Here is a 10953-nt window from a genome sequence, read left to right as displayed (position 1 = left end):
ACACATTATGAATTATAATGAAGACATGATAGATAAATGATAGTGTTTCTTCAATAATGCTTTTTATGATTAAAAAATATGAAGAATAAAAAAGAATCTATAATGCTAATGCTGTTACTTGGATGGCATCAAGAAACAGAAAAACCCTCCTGTGATCCCCATCAAGACAAAGCACAAATCACTGCACTACTTGAGGTGTGTGTGTGTGTGTGGTGGGGGTGTGTGTGTGTGTGCTGGCCCAATGTTTCCTTGTTACACCTTTCATTTCTTGTTGCTTTCCACATTTCATATGAAACTGCCTTTATTCATCATCCACCATATCTTGCTTTGACATTTGTTGCTCATCATCACAGAAGAAGTATACCCTATTGCAGTTTATAATGAGCTAGTTATTCTCAGTTAGCTAGAAATATGTTGGCAAGAATACACATACATGCATACACACATAAAACCCATCCTGACAGCCCCCTCCCCCATTATTTTCATATACAAAAGGTTTTGCAGAAGTATAACCTCAGGGAGGGAGGGAGGGAGGAAGGAACATAAGGAGAGAATGGAACAGCAAGAATTGTTCCATGCTCCAATACATTCCTTCCTGGTAGTTAGTAGTAGATTATTCTATGCCAACTCCACTTCTATTAATTCAGATTTTGTCAAATAATCTTTTATGTTAATTCATAAAGCAAAAAGTTCTGTGCATGTTTTTTTTTAAAAAATATGAAAACAAATACTATGTAAATGTACAGCGCTTTATAAATAAAGGTTAATAATAATAATAAATACCACTAGGCTCTTGTTTTTGCCACAAGACCCTGCTATCCCCCTCCCCAAAATAATTGAAACAGGTATGAGCCCCTTGTTATGAGAGATGCCACACAAATTACTTTGAGGAGGAGCTACTCTAAGCTATGGTAGAGCAACTGGATGTAAATGGGGGAGGGGAGAGGTTAGAAATGTCATAATTCAGTGGTAGAGATTTGCATGCAGGATCTCCTTGGTCCTTTTCTGGTTACTCAGGGATGTGGGAGACAGGTAGGATCTCAGAAACTCCAGTATGAAACCTGAAAGCTGTTGCCATATGAAACCTGAAATCAGTAGAAAGCCTAGTTAGAATTCTGTTCTCACTCACCCGAGCTGATATGGCCAACTTCTTTCTTTCAGTTTAATCTCCAAGGTGCTACAAGATCTCTCTACATACTGATTCTATTGATTCTACTGATTCTACAGACTAACACAGCTATGTCTTTGAATTCTGTTGTTACAGTTAGGGAATTTATTATTGCTGTTGTTGAAACGGTTTTGGCTTAGCCTCTGGAAATAGGAGGCAGGGCTGGTGGAGGGAAGGGGACAGACATGCGACTTTAGCAAAACCTTAAGGCCACTCTCTTGGGAAAGGAATGAGAAGCTAGGAGGTATGAGAAGCCAGGAGGTTAGGTGTAAATGGGGTTATATACTTGTGATTAGTTTTTTGAAGCCGATTCTGGCAAACACTTGTCTACTATGCTGAGCTGCTCAATAAATCCTTTCTGGTTTACCTATGAAGCCTGGTCATTGAGTAAGTTAGGGAAGGGGCCATCACACACCCCTTCTATGGACAATACTGATGACATGAAATTGGAGCGATACACTGGGTCACTAAAAGAGCATTTCTTATGTTTCTTAACACAATGGTTTAGGAAAAACACACTTTTATCAAAACCTATTTTGTCCAAAAAATATGTATTTGTAAAGCTTTGGCAGGAACAAGCATTATTTAACTAAATGTTCACAGAGGGCTTTGCCTTCTTGCACCCAGGTCCAATGTCACACAAATTGATAATAAGCAAATGTGGGCATGCTGAGACAACTTTCATAGAACGGTGTCAGGATAATGTTGCATTTGCTGACAACAATAAGTTATTTTGGTCCTCCCTGGAAAAATCAATGTTCACATTGGCAGGCTATTTCTTAAAGTGTTTGACATATGCAAATTCCCCTGCCTTGAAATGTAATCCAGCATTAGCGTGTATATCCATGCTTGACTTTTCAACTACCATACAATCTAAACCTACTCAGTGCTCTTTCTCATATTTTCTTGGTATTGGCAATATGTATAAGGCCCACACCATTCTGTTTTGTTCTTCATACATAGAATTCTTGTTGTTAACTGTCTTCAAGTTGGGCCTGACTCATGGTAACCCTGTGGATGAAACAATTCCAAGACACCCTGTCCTCCACTACTCTGTTTATGGGATCCAGGCATGAGACCTTCCTAACTGAGTATAGCCATCTGTGGTTTTCCCTTTCATAGCATTATTATCTTTTCTAATGAGTCATGCCTTTTAATGCCGTGTCCAAAATACCATAGCCTCAGTTTTGTCATCTTAGCTTGCAGGGAGACTTCAGGCTTGATCTGTTCTAGGATCCATTTGTTTGTCTTTTTGGCTATCCAATGTATCTTAGCACTCTTCTCCAGCATCATATCTCAAATGAGTTTATTTTCTTTCTGTTGACTTTCTTTACTATCCGGCTCTTGCATCTGTACATGGTGATGAGGGATTTAATGCCTTGAATGATTCTAACTTTAGTGCTCAGTTGTCTACTTTTACATTTTAGGATCTTGTCTAGTTGTTTCATGGCTATCTTTCCAATTCCTAGTCTCCTTCTTATTTTTTGACTGTAGTCTCTGTTCTGATCAATGTTTGATCCAAGGTACAGGAACTCTTTAACTATTTTGATTTCTTTATTATCAACACTGAATGTGTGTTGATCCTCTATGGTCATTATTTTTGCTTTCTTTATGTTCAGCAGAAAGCCTACCTTTGAGTTTCTTTTTTGACCTTCCTTTGGCGCATTACAGACGGGCGCAAGAGGTGCCGTCATCGCGCCGCGATTACACGCGAGGGGCGGCACTTTCGGATGCGCCTTGCCCCTCATGCGTAATCGATACGTCAAAATGGCAGCACCCTATACAGATGGGCACCGCCATCTTGACGTAGCGGACGCTCTGCATCCGCACGTCCCAACCCAGAAGAGACATCACGAGTGCACGCTTTGGCACTTGCGACGTCTCTTCCGGGTTGCCGGAAGGAGCATGATTTCCGCGCTCCTTTTTTGCAGTGCGGAGGAGTCACGCGGTTTGGCTGCTGCGGCTCCTCCGCACTGCAACCGGCAGTGGCCCAAGACCGCCCCTTTTGGGCGGTCTGTAATGGGCCTTAGTAACTGTTTCAAATCTTTGAAGTTTTCCACTAGTAGTATGGTGCCATCTGCATGGATAGTTGAATTTTACCTGGCAATATTACCCCCTTGAGTGAAATCATGTGGTGATTATTAGAGAGAGAGTGTGTGTGTCTGTCTGTCTGTATTTCTGTGTACGCTCATTTATTATGCATTTGTATATACTCGCTCCTTTCTATTTCCAATATCAGGCTAGTTTGCAAAATAAAAATGGTAACACTATATTATTTAAATAAATCTCATAATAAAATAATGAAAGCAAATTGAAACAGCACAATGATAAAACAAACCTAGTTCCAACAGAGGTTAAAACTTCACCTAATATTTTGATGGCTACATTAAATGGATCACCTGAACTCAGTGTGACATCACTAAACTGTGAAGATACATATTGTGAACATGCAGAATGTCATTTTGTGATGTTAAATGTGAATGAAAGTGCCCATGAGCTTGGCCACAACCTCATCATGGTCTCCAGATTCCATGAATACAGATGAAATGTGTATGTGTGTGTGTTGGGGGAGTCTCTGCATAGCATCAGAATATTATCATTGTCTGGTTGCAATGTCTTCAGTACAAAGGTGTCTGAAACTAGTGATGAAGGACCAGAGCCATGTCCCACTTTTCTCGTACACCTATAGAGAACATCTACAAGCAATTCAAGGATCTGAGTGTATGAGCAACTGAAGAATTGCCTGCCCCAGTTACCCCATTTCATCACATCAAGGAAATGAGAGATAACCTTTCTGTTCTCATCAAAGAATCCTGAACAAGAAGTATTCTTTCAAAGCCAAATCATATCCCCACCTTCTCCCACAGTGGGCAGAGAAATATATCACAGAACCTTCTCTTTGTTGCCCTGATAAAATAATCCTACATAAGGGAAGTGTATCTTTTTTATTCTGCTGAAGTGTCCCCTAGTATTCTTGTTAGAAAAATTCTGCAGATTACAATGTCAATGTCCGGTTTCATTAAACATGCCTAAAGAATGGTTTAGATGAAAATATAAGCACTGCTAGATTCAAACCAACTTGAACACAGATAAGATCAAAATTATTTTATTATTTTTTATTCATTCAAAGTATTATCCATACTTTCTGAAGATTTCACAATGGTGGAAAAGGGGACTGACTGGAGGTGTTCATAATGTCTCTCTATATGCTGCATGTCACCCCTTTGTCTCCCAACATGCTTGAATTGACTTGAAAATCTGAGAAGGTTTTACTATTGCTCAAATAAAGATGAGTACAATGTTCCATGCAGTCAAGGTCCATGATAAAAGAGAATCCCCAGTCATGTAAAATGTTATATTCCTTTTTAAACTGAACATGAATAGAATATCCATTCAGCTCTTTCTATTCCATATGATGAAGTGGGAGAATGACTTGAGTGGAGTCAAATCCATGAGGACATTGAAGGGAGGTTGGGTATGCTTTCCTCCATCTCTCCTCTCATTTTTCAGCCCTCATGCTTTCTTTAGAAAATACAATGAAGGCTCACTTCATAAACCTCACAGTTTGGGTTCATATCCTATACTCACTTATGTCGAAATAATTCCTTGTGTATCTGAAAGCATTCACTTTTCAATAGACACACATAGGGTTGTGGCTTATTTTTGAGCAGACATTCATAGGATCACACTGTCAAGTTCCTATTGCATATTCCATGAACATTACAGTTTTAACTGATGTTATTTGTTTGTTAATTGTTATTGTCCCCTGCCTTGATCCATGGGGAAAGGTGGGTAAGAAATAATAATAATAATAATAATAATAATAACAACAATAATAATTTTCACTTTAAAAATATCTAAAATGTAATTTTTTTTGCACCAGAGGGAATGACTTGAAAATGACTTAACTGTGGAAAAAGTCTGAACTACATTAGCAAAAACAGCAAACATTGGCCTAAAAAAGTTTTTCTCAGACTTTGAGCCTTCACAATCCCTGGTCATTGGCCAAATTGGCTAGGGCTTCTGGGAGCTGGAGCCACAGCTGAATGGCCAAAGTTTAAAAACCACTGGCCTAGTCACAATTGAGCTAGTGAACCTGTTTCTTGACTTATCTAATTCAGATTGTAGTTGCAGGCTCACATAATGTAATATTCCTCCAAACTAACAAAAACAATTATAAATCTAGTACCCTTGCATTGTAAATTGCCATTAAGTTCACTTCAACATATTCAGTCTATCAATAAGTAACCTCCAAGACACCTTGATATTAACAGCCCTATTAAGATCTTGAAAACTAAGGTCTATGGCTTCCTTATTTGATTCTGTCCACTGGTTTTCCTCTTTTTCTACAGACTTGAGTAATGTCATCTCATGATATGTCATAAGTATGACAGCCTCAAGTTTAGTCATTTTGGCTTCTAGGGATAATTCAGGTTTGATTTGCTCTACTACAGTGGGTCCTTGGTATCTGCTGGGGTTTGGTTCCAGCTTCCAGGATCTCCCATGGATACCAAAATCCATGGATGTCAAGTCCCATTAAATACAATGGCATAGTAAAATGGTGTCCTTCAAGGTTTGCTTCTTGGAATTTGTATATTTTAAAAATATTTTGAAACCGTGGATGCTTGAATCCATGGATAAAAAAATCAATGGAAATGGATAATGTGGTGTGTTATCAGTACACTGATGACACCCAATATATTTCTCCATGTCTTGGGCATCGTCGTCGACGACAGATGGTATTTCTCCCCTCCCCTCATTACTTGAGGCAGTAATGGACTGGATCCAGACAAAACAGAGGTACTCACAGTCGGGGGGCCCAAACCAGGTATCGGGTTGCAACCTCCATTCCTAGAGGTGTTCACACTCTCCTCAAAGGACTGTGTTCACAGTCTGGGGGTGCTTCTTGATTTGTCACTTCGTATGAGAAATCAGGTGAATGCGACAGTCAAGAGCACCTGTTACCACCTTCGGCTGGTATGCCAGCTGCGCCCTTTCCTGGAACCGAGGGACCTCGAAACTGTAGTACATGCACTGGTAACCTCAAGACTTGATTTTTGTAATGTGCTTTACATGGAGCTACCCTTGTGCCTAGTCTGAAAACTTCAACTGGTACAGAATATGGCAGCCAGGTTGATTACTGGAACATCCAGGAGTGACCATATAACACCAATACTAAAGTGACTCCACTGGCTGCCTATTAGTTTTTGGGCACAGTACAGGGTGTTGGTTATTACCTTTATAGCGCTACATGGCTTGGGCCCAACTTATCTAAGAGATTGCCTACTTCCATATAATACGCCCTGTATACTCAGGTCCTCTGGGAGGAATTTATTGCAACCTATAAAAACCAGACTGACTGTGACTCCCCAGAGGACCTTCTCTGCAACCGCTCCCAGCCTGTGGAACGGGCTGCTGGAAGAGATCCATCAAATCACCAACTTAGACAGCTTCAAGAAAGCTGTCAAGATGGATCTCTTTCAGAAGGCTTTTGCAGAATAAACTACTCAGCCATGTGGCCATTCCCTCACATATATGTGATGACTCTGTCACTGTTACTGTTTTTTAATAGTTATGTAATTTTAAATCTTACATTGTTTAATCTTTTTTAAGGGGGGATACTTTGTATATATGGTTGTACTATGTTCACTGTTGTAAGCCGCTTTGATTGTTTTAACAAAAAGCGGTATATAAATAAAAGTTTTATTTTATTTATTTTATTGAAATAGAGGGCTCATTGTACTATTTATTGATCTTTTTTGTTCAGCCTGTGCTATCTGTAAAACTATCCTTCAACATCACATTTGAAATTAATTTCCTAATATTCCTAAAATGAATTTCCTAATATTATTCTGAAATTTGGATATTGTAATTAGATAATTCGTGGTGTATAAGTACATATATATTATATTATAATTATTGTGTTTGTATAATTAATAAATAATATTATATCAAAAAACCACCCCCCAATGAATTGATTTCCTCCTTGTCAGTTGTCTTCACTGTTTCACAAGCATACATAGAAATCGGAAATACTATATCATGGTTATAGAAAACCTAACCTTCAGAGAGTAGAGAGCTAGGTTAACATTTTCAGTTCTCACAGACCAGCTAGTTTTCAATAAGTAAAAGTACTGTAGGATAGTAGCAGGGTGGCTACTTACATGCATCACCTCAAAAAGGGGGGGGGGGGGGGAGAGAAGAAACAGGCTTGCATAAAATTTGCATGGGATTCATAACATATATAGAGGCCAATGTAAAAATAATTGTCTGTAGCTTAACTAAATATGTCATACATTTACACCAGTGGAAAAGAAACAGGCCAGGTGATTTGCCTGCTTACTTAGATATTTGTCCTGGAGCTGATAGTGGATGGATCATGTTTTTTTTTACAGTTCTTTATCTTTAAACTCAATTGGAACAGGAAGTAAACACCTTCAAAAAGAAGTGTAATTATTATGTTACAGTTAAGTGTTAGGGAAAATATCCTAATACAAGAGCCTGCTTGTATTAATAACAAGATGTTTTGGGAGATAGTAGGTTCCAGTGGAAACTAGAGGCTTCCATGCTGGTGCTGTGGTGAATTCATTCTGTGTTTTAGTCCATACTTTAAAGGAACCATCCAAGCTTCTGAACCCTATCCCCAAAATAGGTTCATAAATGAAATTCATTTAAATTTCATAGTAAAACTCACAATGGACTCACCACCATCTGCCACCAATGGGCTGTCTTTGGCAGGAGATACATAAATGGAGGCTTGGTTGGGCATGCTACAGCAGCATCTTGCCTTGCTGATCTTGGACTGAATAGGATATTGGACCACTTGGTCTCTCAGATTCTGGACTATTTGTTTACTCTGCAGAGCCAAAATGGTATAGCAGTGACAACACTGGACTGTGGTCTGGGAGATTTGGTTCTAATCCCTACTTAGCCACTTTCCCTGCATAACCTACCTCACAGGCTTGTTATGATGACATAGGAAAAAGAAGATACATGTATGATTTTGAGCTCCTGGAAGCAAAAGCATGATATGTAACAGGCAAAGCAAACAAACAGTTTTCATTTGAGGGAGCAACAGAGCTCCACACTAAATCAGTCCATGTTCAAGGAGTTACAATGGAAGTCATCCCTGCAGGCCCCCACTTGGATCAGCATAGATTGGCAGCTGTACAGAAAGGGCAACAAAAGTAAATCCATGTTTCTGAAGATGAAGTACTTCCAAGAAATTCTAGGTCACTCCAATTACTACTTCTTTGAACTAAACATAATGGCAGCCTCCCTTTTGCTTCAGAGATTCTGACAGTGCAATGTGACTTGAAAAATGAAACAACCCTTCAGTTTGGTGTTTACAGGAGATTAAACTGACAGTCACCTGGGAAGTCTGTGAACTTAACTTTGAATAAAAGCTGCTGAAGGAAAACATCTCCATTTCCATTCATCAATAATTACACTGCTGGTGTAAATTAATCACCAAATGTGTTTACGTCTCAGAGGAGAGGAAAAAAGCAAAACAAAGCAATCAAGCAGAGCTTTCCTTCTCAGCTGGAATATGATGATACTTGGCAGAAATCAGGACCTCCTCCTTTCCTATTTAGCTGTCTCTCGTCCCTAAAGTACACAGGTACACAGGGCCATGGGGAGAGAAGGAACAGTTACAGAGAAAATATCTTTGCCATGACTCCTCCTTTAAAATGAAACAAAAAGGAAAAAGAAGCAAAAGGTCAGCTAGCCCAACTTTCCAGTAAGGTCAGGCCATGCCGATACAGGGCCTATACAGAACAATGAAATCCCTTTGGACCAGTGTGATCAGACATCATTACTGCAAAGAAGGGCAAGGCACCACAAAATGTAGAGCATTCAAGAAAAAAGTAGGACATTACAAAATAAAGCTAAAACATCAATATACATATAAACTCATTTCATATGGTGTATTTACAGCCATGTTACTTATACTGTATTTTATTATGTACTCGACCATAGAGAGCATTTGTTCTCACATGTGAAATAGCATGTTGATTTAAAATGTATATTTGTGCTATAATTTTTGGTCTATTAGAATGTTGTATCCAGCTATTCTGTATTCAGTTGAATCAATGCATATTTGGGGCCTACAGAAATGCTTGTGGTGGGCAATAGGCAGGGAGATGACTGTTCACTGTTTAAAAATACCTGAAACCATGTTAGTACATAGGAATATTACAGGGTTTTATCTTCTTAATGGTCTACATTGAACACCTTATTCTTACAGGTGCAATATATGCATGCCTTGTGGTCAGTTCAGAGGCTGAAGCAATGCTTAAAAAATTCCCTGCAGCCCACATTAAAGTTTCTACTGGCTGGTATTTGATTTCCAGTCTGTTTTTAGGTTCCCTGAACCATTTGGAAAGTATGATCTTTAGCAGTTAAGTGTGTTTCCAATGAAAAGCCATCTGTGAGAAGATGGCATATCTCCCATGGCAAAACAGTCTTTTCCATTGCTGAACAGAAATGGAAAAGAAATGGGAAGAGAATTATGGATATTCTTGAAAAAAAACCCTTGGCTGTGTGACATTTTGCATATGTGCAGGCTATGTTAATATCAAGTTAGAATTCTAAGGAAAAGTAAAAAACAATGGATATAAGAAGATTTCACCATAAGACTTCCAGAACATGAATGTATCTTGGCATGTGCCTTAAATGCCACATTTACCCTGCTTACATAGATATTTGTTTTCTTGGAATCTGTTGAAGTTCTACAGATATTGTGAAGGCACTGCATGAAAATAATATAATATGAATGTAGTATAACCAGAAAATCCAAAGCCCAAGAGACCTGTACCAGTGGCTGGGCATTTGCTTGATGTTGAACCACTGGGATTTTTAGTTCTATGTCTTTCAACATGAATTGCTCCTGTCATGTGCATGCCATGAATGCACACGATGAAACTCTGCAGACTTAAGTAGTCTGAGGCTTTGGCTGATACCTGGAGGTAAAACCACTTGAGAATCCTATGTGTGTTGCTCTGATTCAATAAGATAAAGAGAGAATATAATTGTAATATGCAAATAAATAAATAAATCCTCTAGAAAGCAAATTACTGACATGTTCAACAACATATTGCAATAACAGATGAAGTGTAATGTAAAGTCAGTTTAAGAAGTAAGAAAGGGTTTTGAACTGGCTAGACGGTATTTCAGGCCTGGTACAGATGGGCCAAAAGTGGCATGCCACTGCCGATACTAGGGTTCAGGAGTGTGCAGTAACTGCATGCTCCCAAACACTAGCTTGTAACACAGCAGCATTATGGTGGCATCCAATCTATGCAGGCACCGCCATGATGACGTAAGTGACATGTAGCATACAGAAGTTGCTGTGCATCACTTACATCACTGGTGGGCCAATGGCACACTCATGACATGTGCTGGCTGCCTTAAAAAGAACACGGTTTTTCCGGGTTCTTTTTACTGCGGAGGGACACCGTGCAGTTTGGCTGCTGCAGCGTCCCTCCAGAGTTAAAACGGACATCTCCAGCCCACTCTTTCGGGGCGGTATGTACCACACCTCAGATTAATGCATGGTAGCCTATGTGATTTTCTTCCTTCTTTCCAGATTGCCTTTGGGATCATCTAGAATTTCAGGAGGTGCACACAAGCTCCTTAACTAGTGAATTGATTTGGGGCTATGGAAATTGTGTGTGGGTGTCAAGAAGACATTAGTATGCATACTTCTTTCTCCACTCGACAACACGTAATCCCAATATCACTCCACAACACATGACTCAAGAGTAGCTGGCATATACATAGCA

The sequence above is a fragment of the Sceloporus undulatus genome, chromosome 2, assembly GCF_019175285.1.
Source record: "Sceloporus undulatus isolate JIND9_A2432 ecotype Alabama chromosome 2, SceUnd_v1.1, whole genome shotgun sequence".
Lineage (NCBI taxonomy): Eukaryota > Metazoa > Chordata > Lepidosauria > Squamata > Phrynosomatidae > Sceloporus > Sceloporus undulatus.
Note: the sequence above shows the minus strand (reverse complement) of the source record.